Source organism: Corvus kubaryi, unplaced genomic scaffold (genome assembly GCF_017639235.1).
Source record: "Corvus kubaryi isolate FWS band 111438036 unplaced genomic scaffold, C.kubaryi_AGA036_p1.0 37391, whole genome shotgun sequence".
NCBI lineage: Eukaryota > Metazoa > Chordata > Aves > Passeriformes > Corvidae > Corvus > Corvus kubaryi.
This window is the reverse complement of record NW_024581130.1, coordinates 11008690-11020637: the sequence shown is the minus strand read 5'-3', so window position 1 is coordinate 11020637 and position 11948 is coordinate 11008690. Positions and strand designations below refer to the sequence as shown.

The window sequence follows — 11948 nt, the reverse complement described above, 5'->3', positions numbered from 1 at the left end:
TTAACTGCCAGAGGGCAGGGCTAGATGGGATACTGGGAAGGAATTGCTCCCTGGGAGGGTGGGCAGGCCCTGGCACAGAGTGCCCAGAGCAGCTGTGGCTGCCCCTGGATCCCTGGCAGTGTCCAAGGCCAGGCTGGACATTGGGGCTTGGAGCAGCCTGGGACAGTGGGAGGTGTCCCTGCCCATAGGCACGGGCTTGGAATTAAATGATCTTCAAAGTCCCCTCCAACACTTCCCTTATGCTGTGATTCCATGATTTCTCTCCCAGAAGGGCCACCCCAGTGCAGCTCTTCAGTACATCATCCCCATTCCAGGGACACTTCCCAGCCCAAGCCAGATGTCTGGGCACTTCCCAACGAGTCCCCTGCGCCCCATCCGTGCATCCAACCCCACAGTGCTCACTGTTATTGCCATTACCCAGCACTTAAGTTCCTCGTTAGGATGTGTTAACTCATTTAATTCTCTCTCAGGACAGAAAGTGCTCATGTTTAATGAACTCTCTGCAGAGCCAGAGCTGTCTGGGGAGATTTAAAACAAACCCTCCAGCAGCTGGTCAGGGTGTGATTAATGTTGCTGTGGACTCCAGAGGAACTGAGCTGAGGGGACAAGAACTCCCATACTCCCACACAGGGTTACTCTGCCTTGGTAAACAAAGCTCATTCCTTCCCAAAATCCTGGACAGCTGGTGGTGAGGGATGCAACCAGCAAGGACATCCACTGTCTCTGGCTGTTTTCAGTGAAGGGTGAGGGTCATGGTTAGGGTTTCCAAGCAGAAGTGGTGACCTAGGCACTGGGGATGAACTTACCCAGGAACTGGCACACAAGGATTTTCACGCCATTGAAAAGGCAGACTGGCTGCTGTGGTACCCCTGAACCACAAAAGCCTTTTTCTATGGAAAGGAGGATACTCTGGGGTGTACACCTGAGCCACAGTGCCATGGGATGTCCCTGGGAGGGAAGTCCCACCCAGATACTCTTATTTCTACTGCCTAAACCCCTGGAGGTAAAAAGACAACCCAGAGATGCCTTTTCTTTGTTCCTCTCTCCACTTTTTCGGCCTGTAAGCAGTTAAATCTTCGCATCCCCCACAATATCCCTAACGCATCTGTCAGAAAGAAATCTGTGCTGAAGCAGTGGCTGTCCCCCTCACTGGGGTCCACAGTAAGCAATCCTCTCTGCTGTGTGACTGTCACTGAGCCAGGGAGGAGCCAGGGGTCACTGGGAGCAGCTTCCAGCTTCACGCTTGTGATCCCTCGCAAGGAAAGCTCTGACAGCTCCGCAGCCGGCAACGGAGCAAGAAATAACTTGGCAATAATCCTATGTCACGAGCAAAGATAACGAAGTTGCAGTCAGCTCCTGACAGATAATGCCGAGAAATTCATCTAACAAGTCATGGCTGCTAACAAATTTAACTTCCCCAGCACCTGGGGCACACTCGGTGTCTGTCTACGTGCACACCAGACACTGAGCAGGTTTATTCCCTGTTTTTGAATGCTGAAGCATTTTCCCAGCTCTCTTTGTGCACTATGAATTGTGTACAGTAATAGAGCACAATCATGCTCTGCTGCTTGACATCCACAGTGTTCAGGGAATTGTAGCATTCAGCTGGAAGCACTGGAATATTGCCTGGGACACAGTTGCTGCTCAGTACGTAGTGGTCAGAATTTGGGCCTTTTGCTGCAGGGGGTGAGGCTCTCAAAGTCCTCCTCCAAGACCGTACAACTGCCCCTGAGTTTCCAGAGGTCATCAGACTTTACCAGCAGTGGCATTTACCCAGCGCTCTGCCAGGGGAATACTGAAGCTCCAGAATGTCACGGCTGATGTTAAGGCTGTAAAAGTCCGGCTTTCCCCCAGATAGATCATATTTCTGTGTCACAAGCCAGGAAAGTTGTTTAACTCTGCAGTGCCTGCTGGCAGGGTCACCTTCCCACAACACCAGCAGCAAAGCCAAGTGCAATCTTCCCTGCATTTCCTCTCCTGACCCAAAGGGGTTTTCCACCCATTCTTGTGCAGGAGCTGTAAATTCTTTCAATCCACTTACCTGCTCCTTCTTCCCCCTCACTATGTCTGCCTTGGGTATCTGGGAGAGCTGGGGGTATTCTCCTGGAGAAGGCTCCAGGGAGAGCTCAGAGCCCCTTGCAGGGCCTAAAGGGGCTCCAGGAGAGCTGGAGAGGGACTGGGACAAGGCATGGAGGGACAGGACACAGGGAATGGCTTCCCACTGCCAGAGGGCAGGGGTGGATGGGATACTGGGAAGGAATTGTTCCCTGGGAGGGTGGGCAGGCCCTGGCACAGGGTGCCCAGAGCAGCTGTGGCTGCCCCTGGATCCCTGGCAGTGTCCCAGGCCAGGCTGGAGGGGGCTTGGAGCAGCCTGGAACAGTGGAAAGTGTCCTGCCCATGGCAGGGGGTGGGACAGGGTGATTTTTAGGGTCACTTCCAACCTAAGCCCAGGCAGTTACAAAGAGTGCAAGGCAGCACCTCCCACCCTGTGTGGAGGGTCCTCTCTGCTGAGGGGGCTGTTCCCCCCATCCTGCCCAGAGAGGTGTTTTGCACCCGGCATTTCTGCACGCCCAGAGCTCTGGGGAGAGGGCTGTGCCCAGGGGAGCACCGAGGAGCCATCGTTTGGGGTGGTGGCACGCTTCCCAGCAAGCACACGGATCAATCCCTCCGGCTGCTGCTGGAGCCGCCAGGCTGATGCAGCACTTTCATTCCCACGGTGAATTGCTCCCTTCCTCCTCATTCCTCTTCATAATATGCAGGCCTTTTTTTTCCCTCAGTTGCTTATTCACGCCTTAATGCCACTCGATTTTCAGCGGGCTCTCAGAGCCCTTTCTGTGCATGCTCTGCAATGCTACCAGGACTTTCTGCGCTCCTTTGCTCCTTAAACAACCTTTGCCTGCTTTTCCTGCAGAGACACCTCACTGTGAGGGGTTACACAGCTTCCCCCCTTGGATTTGCCATCCAGCTGAACGCGGCCACTATTACAATGAAACAGGAATAGCAGCAAAGCCTTTGGAATACATAAACAGGCTGAGTGAGCCCCTCTTGGTCGCTGCTCAAAAGCAGGGACACCTCCCAGCACACCAGCTTGATCAAGGTCTTACCCAGCTCCACAACCCTCCCAAGCAACCTGTTCCAGTATCTCACCACCCCCATAGTAAAGAATTTCTTCCTAGTATCCAGCCTCAATTTCCACCCTCTCAGTTTGTACCCATTGACTGCAGCTCCTGCAGAGTCAGGAGAGTTTCTTAAGGAGAGCTGGCTCCCAGGAGATGGGGCTGGCAGAGTCCTCTGTGCCTGATCCAGCTGCAGCCAAGGCACCTCTACCCCTGCCCAGCCTTTTGCATGTCTGCTCTGTACAAAGCCCTGATCATCTTCCCTCTCCCAGAGGTGTTTCCTGAAGGGATCTTGCTCCTTAAGCCTCCACATTTCCCTCCTCCTTTCCAGCAGCTGTTCCACCTGACTTCCTCTCCCGGATGGAAGGAAGAAGGGATCACAAACCCTCCCGTGGATACTGATACTGGTATTTGCTGTTCCATTTAACAGGCAATCTTTCCTCGAGCTGTTTGCTTTCCAAGGCATTTAGCTGTTGCTGTGAGGCCTGGTGCACCTCCAGCTTTCACTTCCACTCACTAAAAATCCTCCTATGGGAGCAAGAATTGACCCTTTGCACGTGGCCACGGATGCTGTTCCTTGTCTGCGGGGCTGAGCAGGGATGGATGAAGATGGAGCTCCTTTAGAGGCAGCTGAAAGACCTGTCTAGACTAATGTGATCTTCCAGCTTACGCACAGAGGCTGGTTTTCCATGCCCAAAGCACAGATATTTTAACTTGCTCCTTAATTTGCTCCTTAAAGCAGTTAGCAGAATTCCAGTCATCAATCAGTCCTGGCAGCCTATCCAAAAGGCATGGCCAGGAACTGTGCATTAATTGTGAATGCTTTGCTGAATTTACTGCATGGCAGCACAGAATTTTTCACTCTGAGATGAAGCAGCATGAATGCGCTGCTTGGCACAATCAATATTTTTCTAGGTTGCTAGGAAATAATCAGGGACTCGGTGCCCACGCGTGGGGTATTACCACCTTCCCTGGCAATGCACAGAAATGCATCCACTCCTTCCCTGCAGTGGAGCTTCTGTGGATCAGCCTTGGAAACAGGCTGGGCACAAAATGGGACCCCATCAGCCAGGGCATCACCAACAGACAGAAAAGATGAGGAGTAATGGGTGCAGGTGACTCCTGCGGAGATTCCAGCTAGACACAAGAGGATAATTTTTCACAGTGAGAAAAATCAGCTGTTGGAATAATCTCCCCAGGGAAGCAGAGGATTCCTCAACTCTGGACACTTCTAAGATTCATCCGAACAGTGTGCTGGGCTGTCTTGTCCCAGAAAGGTTGGACCAGATGATCCCTGAGGTCCCTTCCAAGCAGGTATTCCAGGATCTCCTGCAGAATCTTTCCTTCACCACTGGATCAACTCCATGGGAGCCAGCCTGGGCTGAGGCCATCAGGGAGACCCTCAGCATGTGACACCCAGCCAGCCGCTGTCCCCAGAGGTGCCACACCTTGATAACAGCTTGCTGCACAGGGACTGTGGTATCTGTCCCTCCCAGCTCCCTGGAAGGATGCTCGGCCGTCTCTCCATGCCCCGGGAGGATTGGATTGCGGCTTGGAGGAGGCAGGACACACGGTGTGGCACTTGTCCTGTCGGGAGCTCTAAAAGCGCAGTGATTAGCAACAGGCACTGTTCCTGCTGAGAGGTGAATACATCCCTGCGTGGCTTATTCAGGAGGGGCTGAGAGCAGCTGCCATCAAAACCTTCTGGGTTTTTCTCATCCTAGCCTGAGCCAAGACTCCTGATGGCTGGAGAGGCTGGATACGGGGATTTGAGGGGTGGCAGGGGCTGCAGGGCACTTTGCCCACCCAGGGTAAGCCTGTGTTCCATGGCAGGGTACCGGCTTCCCGCAGGACACAGGACCTTCAGGATATGGGGTGTCCTTCCCTCTCCACAGGCCATGCCCACAGCCCAGACTCTCTCTCAGGTGAACACTTCCATTATTTCCATTTTTCCCACATCCAGCCAATTTCTTTTTCACCTCAAGTGCCATGATAGATGTTTTCTTTTCCCTCCCAGCCTCCTGGGAACTGTCTGCCTGCAACTGCACTCCAAATGTTCCTGATCCCCTCAGTGCCGGGACACTCAGCTGAGGAACTGAGTCCTGCAGAGGTTAAATGTTGTCATCCAAACAAAGTTTTAGTAAAAGACGGCAATTTCTCAGTGGATTTAGGGTGCAATTGAGGCCCTTTGCCCTGCTTGGATGGGTTGAGAACTGGAGAAGTTTCAGTCATTTCCTGGTCAGAGCTGCAGGCATGTTGGCTTTTTTAGGACAGACAACAAAAACCTCTCACTTCCTGGAGAATTTTTTAAGGGATCCCAGGTGACACTGGCATGTCACAAACTCACAGGCCTATGCTTTTGCACATCTTTGGAGCAGCTGCCAATCCATGCTGCTCCAGTGGGAGATGCTCACGGGAGATCCAGAGGCATCGCTCCCTTTTAATCAGCCTTAGCTGGTCAGCTTATTAAATTTCGTTTATCTTAACTGAGCTGTGTTCAGCTTCAATTAAAATTATCCCAAGACTTTGCTCAACCCTGAACCACGTTGTGACTGCCCACGGATGTCCCGAGCCCCCAATGGTGTCACTGCATCCCAGAGCGAGCTCCGTGCTCCTCAGTAGCCCTATCACAGGTCTACTCTCACAGAAAAGCCTGGCCAAAGTCCATGACCTCTTGCTTTTCCCCAAAACATCAGAGCCTGAGGATTTTGCTGGTCCAGCACTTCAACCCTTTGCTGCTCAGCCTTACAGGACAGAGCAAGCATTTTTCATTCATTACAGTAAACAGAGCCTTAATCCAGGCCCTTAAATCTGTCTAGATTTTGAAATAATTACAAGTCGCCTCCTAACTTGTATGAAGTTTGATTTAAGCCTTAATTTAATGGTTTCTCTGGAGAGCAGGAAGTAAGCTGGCACTGCCAATTAGGAGCCATCTGTTTTCTCCTAATCTTTTGCAGGCCTCAGACCAGCAAACAAGAGCCACCACAGCTGGACCATCACTGGTGCCAGCTGGAAACAACCCACCAGGGCTGCCTCTGGGGACCGTGTCCTGGGGTCCCCATGGATGAGCGACTCCTTCCAGCCCTGGGAATAGTGGTGAGCAGGGCAAGGTGGGAGTGGGGTGCCCTGGAGAGAGGGTCAAGGACCAGCATGTGGCAGTGCTGGAGAGGAGGGAGATGCTTCCTCAACAGAGAGGACAGAGATCATTGCTTTGAGCAGGACCTGACACCCTGGTGCCTGGAAAAAACCTTTTCTCCAGGGCAGATGGGTGGGACAACCCTGGACAACAGGGGACGGGCAGATTCCTCGTGCAGAGATAGCTGCTTCCCACCCCCATCCGTACAGCAGCCCGAGGAGGAGGTGCCAAGGAGCATCTGCCAGCCTGGAGAGGTGACTGGGGCTGGGAGAGGAGCAGGGCTGCCCCAGGCCGAACAATTCCCTGCCCAGTACGAGACACCAGGGACAGCCACGTGTCCCCAGCAGCCAGCACAGGGACGTGGCTTTCCCTGCTGCCATTCCCTGCGTGCACCAGCCTCCGGCTGAGGATGGACCGGCAACGGAGCTGGCTCTGCTCCCGGGCCAGCTGGTCCCACACCCTTGGGGCATCACCAGAGTCAAGCAATTCCAGCAGCTCTGAACTTAATAATAACTCTGGACAGGACCACATCGGGCTGGTTCACCCCTAAAGCCTTCTCCATGTAGCAGTTTTTTAAAAAAACCCCTACTCTTAAGCCCAGCACGAGCTCTTTGGGGCTGCCGAGAGGTGCCTGCCCTCCCTGGTGCGGGGACCCAGCCCAGGTGACGTCTCCCTCAGCTGCCAGGGCAGCGGCACAGAGGTCCCCCGGGAAGGTGACTCAGAAAAAGCCTTTGAGAAGTCAAAAGCTGGGGGCTCTCCTTGGCCCCCTGCCACGCAGCAGTCTCAGAGCAGCCCTCTGCTTCTCAGAAGGTTTTGCTGCAACCTTGATGAAGCTTGCTGGGGTTTTATACACCAGCCATTAAACAACCATAAAACAGCAATTAGAGAAGGATCATTTACCAGATGTTATCACCTCCCTTGTCTGCATTTTCTTCTGCAAGACTTCTGGCTGCAGCATTTTGCTCAGGTGCCACCTGTGCCGCCCTGCCCGTGGTGGCAGAGGAGAGCCCACCCTGCTTGGATGCACGGCGTGAAGAGCAGCACAGGCAGAGGATCCAAGGCTCTGCCCCAGCTCAGCCTCACAAAGCTTTGGAGGTCTTTTGCCTGTTCTGGGCTTTAGTTTGTGAATCTCCTGAAGTGCACTTCGAGCCAGCAGATTGCTGTCGTTCGTAGAAGAAAATGGATGCATTTTTCTGCCTGGGTTCTTGCTGCTGATTCAGTCAGCAGTGCCCAGCCAAGGCCCCGGTGCTTTACAGCCCTCACTAATGCACTGGAGCTTCCCAAAGCACAGTATTTACGGCCGTGCCACAGAAGGGAAGGTGGAAGGTCCCCACAGCAAGTTATTTATAATCCTGCTGAGCACTGGCCTCTGCTTCTCCCCCTGAGCATCCCTTCTGCAGGCAGCACTTTGAGGCATTGCAAAGAGCTCTGCAGTGACTCAGAAATCGTCACCAATGGGGGGGGGGGGGGTTCCGTTTTCCAGGGCTTCAGGAAGAATTCACCATAAACGTCCCCTGCTGGGGCCAGGTTCCCTGCAGAGGAGCTGCTGGGTGCTGCACACACATCCTCCCACCAGATCCAAGATAGACCCAAAAACCATGAAAGCCCTGTTGCCTGAGGGAGATGAGGAAAAAAAGGTTGAGCTATAATGTAGGGTTTCTGCGGACTGTGGGACACCCAGGTCTTGTGCTCGCCTTCGCAGAGGTCTTACACTGGGTTCTCCTTGTCTCCCAGGAGGCCACGTTTGCCCAGTCCCCATCCAGAGCAGGACTGGGACGGGTGAGGGTCACCCTCAGTCACCTTCTGCAAAAAGGAGCCTCGGCAAGGCCATGACTGCCCTTTTTTTCACCTCTAGACTCAGGAGATGATTTATGTCACCTGAACAATGCAAAACCAGGTCCTATCACAGTGTTTCAGCAGCTGGAGGGCAGAAATTCCCTGAGGAATTCTCTGTCCTGCCTTCACCATGCCCACAGGAGGAGCTCTGAGTTCAGCTCTGCCATCAGGCACCAACAGCAGGACTTCACAGCTCCAAGCTCAGGGTGTCTGTGAGCGTTCACTTAATATTCTCCAGGTGCTGTGCACTAGCCCAGGTGACCGTGTAATTTGTCAGATCTCCATTATTAATTGTCAGCTCCAGTGTGAGTAATTGTGACCCTCCTCCAGTTCCCAGCTCAGGGAAATTTATACTTTTGCATTTGCTCAGTGTAGTAATGAGAGCTCAGCTGGCTGGCAATGAAAAATACGCAGGGAAGCACGTGTTGGAGCTGTGGAGCGAGCGCAGCAGCCCGTCAGCTGCCTGCTCTCTGATTGCATCACCCCCTTGGCTTCCACTTGACTGGACAATTTGGGACGCTCAAGCAGCTTTGCATCAGCCACCACCTGGGAATAAAGCTCAGCCCCGAGCAGAGTCTGGGGGAAGGTCGGCTCCCCCCATCAGCTCCACCACCATCCTGCTCACCCTCTTCACATCATCGACATGGCTTCCATGCCACCCCTTATACTCTGCAAGTGGATTTGACACCCGGAAAAGCAGGAAATAACAGCTCTCCGAAGAAAGGCAGGAAGATAAAGAGGCCTGAGGGGCTCAGGGATAAGGGTAGGAGAGGGGGAATCAGTGACGGACAGAGGTGCCTGTTCCCTGCACTCCAGCAATCCCGTTTTATTATACTTTGGGAATGTATCTTCATGGCCTAGGCCGTCTTATTGAACAGATACACTCTTGCCATTGCAGACTGGTCCTGCTTTTGGAGATGGCTGGGGGAGATCCCAGAAATAAAAACCGTAAAATTTTATGGGGACGTTTTTCTTCTACTTTTAGCAGCTCAAGCACACAAATCACAGAATCCTGGAATGGTTTGGGTTGGGAGGGAGCTTAAAATCATCCAGTGCCACCCCCTGCCATGGGCAGGGACACCTTCCACTATCCCAGGCTCAAGCCCCGTCCAACCTGGCCTTGGACACTTCCAGGGATCCAGGGGCAGCCAAAGCTGCTCTGGGCCCCCTGTGCCAGGGCCTCCCCACCCTCACAGCCAGGAATTCCTCCCTAAAACTTATTCCAAACCTTCTCTCTGGCATCCCTCTTTGTGCTGTCACGCCAGTTCCTGGTGGAGAGTCCCTCCGCAGCTTCCCTTTAGATCCTGGAAGGCGCTGTGAGCTCTCCACACAACCTTCTCTTCTCTGGGGTGAACAGCCCAAATTCTCCCATCCTGCCTCCACAGGGGGGGTGCTCCACTCCCCTCATTAACTCTGTGGCCTCTTCTGGACTTGCCCCAGCCCTTCCAAGCCCTCACTCTTGTGCCGGGGCACCCGAGCGGCGCACAGGCCCCGGCGGGCCCTCACAAGGGCAGCACCCTTCCCGCGCAGGGAGCCCGGCCAGGGGCTGGGAGACCCCGTGCCTGCCCCGGGGCCCCTCTCGCAGGACCACGCCATGGCGGGAGCGGGGGGGGATCCCGACGGCGTAGAGAGGGAGAATGCAGAGGAATCACGACACGGTCCAGGTCAACAGCGCCCAGCCTCAGCCAGACCTTGAGCATCAGCCCTTGCAAAGGGGAGAACCTGGGGACTGCCCCATTCCCAGCCGATGCTGCCGGCTCATCCATGAGTCCCTCCCGAGCCCGGCCCGGCTTTGGGCCTGCCCTGGGACACGCTGGCTGTCCGGGCCCACTGCCAGAGCCGCTCGCAGAGCACGGAGCCCACGCAGGCCGTGACACACCGCGTTTGCCGGTGCCTGACCCTGAGCCAGAGCACGGAGCCCACCCAGGCCGTGACACACCGCGTTTGCCGGTGCCTGACCCTGAGCCAGAGCACGGAGCCCACGCAGGCCGTGACACACCGCGTTTGCCGGTACCTGACCCTGAGCCGGGCTGGCACAGCTCCCAAATCCCAGCGCCGTGGCTCAGAGTGAGGCTCCCAGGAAAGCTGGCTAGATGAAGAGCTCATGCCTTTCCTCCCTCCTGAAGCAGAGCTACTCCTGAACTGTTTGCAGCCAGGTGATGAATTAATGCCCAACTCTGGCAGAGCAAGGCTGCAGGAGGAGAAGGGCTCGGAGCCAGCTTGTTTTCCGAGCCCTGTTCTCCTCTCCAGGAGGACGGTGGACCCTGGGATGGATCCTTAACAGCTGGTACCAGGAAGGTTTGCTCTTATTCGGGATTGTGAGAACCCTGTGGAAGCAGCACAAGTCTCCTCCCCAGACGATCCCATGTCACATCCATAAATTCATTTTATCTCCTTTCTCTCTGCACATCAGGTGAGTGTCCGTGCCACCCCCTGGGACCATCCATGGGCATGGTCACCATGGTGATGAGGACAATCCCCCCCAGCTTGGGAACGGGGCCACCTTCAGTCACAGGGCAGTGACTTTTAGGGACCACATCCAGCTGGCACAGCTCAACACTTCAGCTACATCCAAGGGGGATGAAACCTCCCAAATCAGGGGCACTCCCAAGCTCTCTGGGATGGAGAGTGCCATGGAGAGGACTCTGACTCCTTGGGAGGGTCAGCCCACGCAGGCAGAGGAGCATCAAAGGCAAAAACGCTGATGCAGGCAAATCCAGCATGCCATCGGGAGGAAGACTCTGCCCTCCGGACTATTTTTGGCTTGTTTTTCCCAACTCTGGAGCCACTGATCTATGATATTGTCACTGCTGTGACTAAGGGCTCTGCAGTTGGAGCAACATCAAGCCGGACCTGGAGAGAGGGATGCGCATGGCTCTTGGGGGACCGGTAATGGGAGAGGGCCCTTCACCTCCTGTTTACACTTTAATGCCCATCCAGGTTATCCATTATTTATTGCTCAAGTATTTATAGAGCATTACCCGCGCACGGGCTCTGCGGGCGGCTGGGGAGAAGGTGCTCTCTCCTTCGGATGTCGTGGTTTAAACAGAGCCATTAAACACACCCTGGGCTCTGTGTCCCAGCCCTGACACTCCGGAGGGGCCGTATCTCCCCTCCTGGATCTTGTGGTTTTCCATGAGGGATTTGTTGTTTCCCTGCTGGGCTGGGGTGGCGTTTTCTCCCTTGGGCCCTGGACACAGCAAAGCCAAGCCCGGCTGTGGGCAGCCAAAGCACAGCTCCCTTGTGCCCAGGAAGGCCAGCACAGCCCAGCACCGCAGGGTTCTGCTTATTTGGGGTGCAAATCCGCCCTTATGACTCCAGGTCACCCAGGGGGTCCTGACTCACTGCCTTGCCCCCTCCTCTCTCTCCAGCACTCTCCAGGAAGCAGCTCCCGGCTCTGTAGGGCTGTGACCACGAGGAGCAGCCCCCAGCCCTGCCCCCCTGCAGCTACGTTTGCAAGTCTGTCGTGTTTAAAGGCAAAAGCCTCAATACCATCTTAAAATATGCACCAGTTAGCTCAGCCATGTCCAGTTCCCCCTGGATCCATTAGTGGGGCTGGAGCACAGTGGGATTCATGGTGGCTGGGCTCCCAAAAGGAGCCACCCCCTTCCCTACACAAGCAGCATATGGGACCTGGGTGGTGCCAGCAGGGACATACGGACACGGGGGCTGTGGAGCGGGAAAAGGAGGTGGTGTATAGCATCCAGCAAGCAGTGGGTCGCTGCCAATCCCAGGGATGAGCTCTTCCTGCAGGGATAACCATGGCCAGCCACAACCCACAGGGATGTGCTGTCCCCATCCTGTTTTGTCAGCTCATCCTGGCCTGGCTTTTATTTCATGCTTATCTAGTGGTGCTGGGG

The 11948-nt window shown here is 54.8% G+C and overlaps 1 long non-coding RNA gene across 1 annotated transcript in view; it reads right to left on the bottom strand.

The window, feature by feature from the left end:
* The window catches only part of LOC121669260, a 51343-nt gene extending 41354 nt beyond the window's left edge, over window positions 1-9989 (bottom strand). Inside the window, exon 1 of the long non-coding RNA XR_006017678.1 lies at window positions 9317-9989. This is a non-coding gene — a long non-coding RNA (uncharacterized LOC121669260). The remainder of the gene's footprint in view (window positions 1-9316) is intronic.
* Between the last annotated feature and the right edge of the window lie 1959 nt (window positions 9990-11948).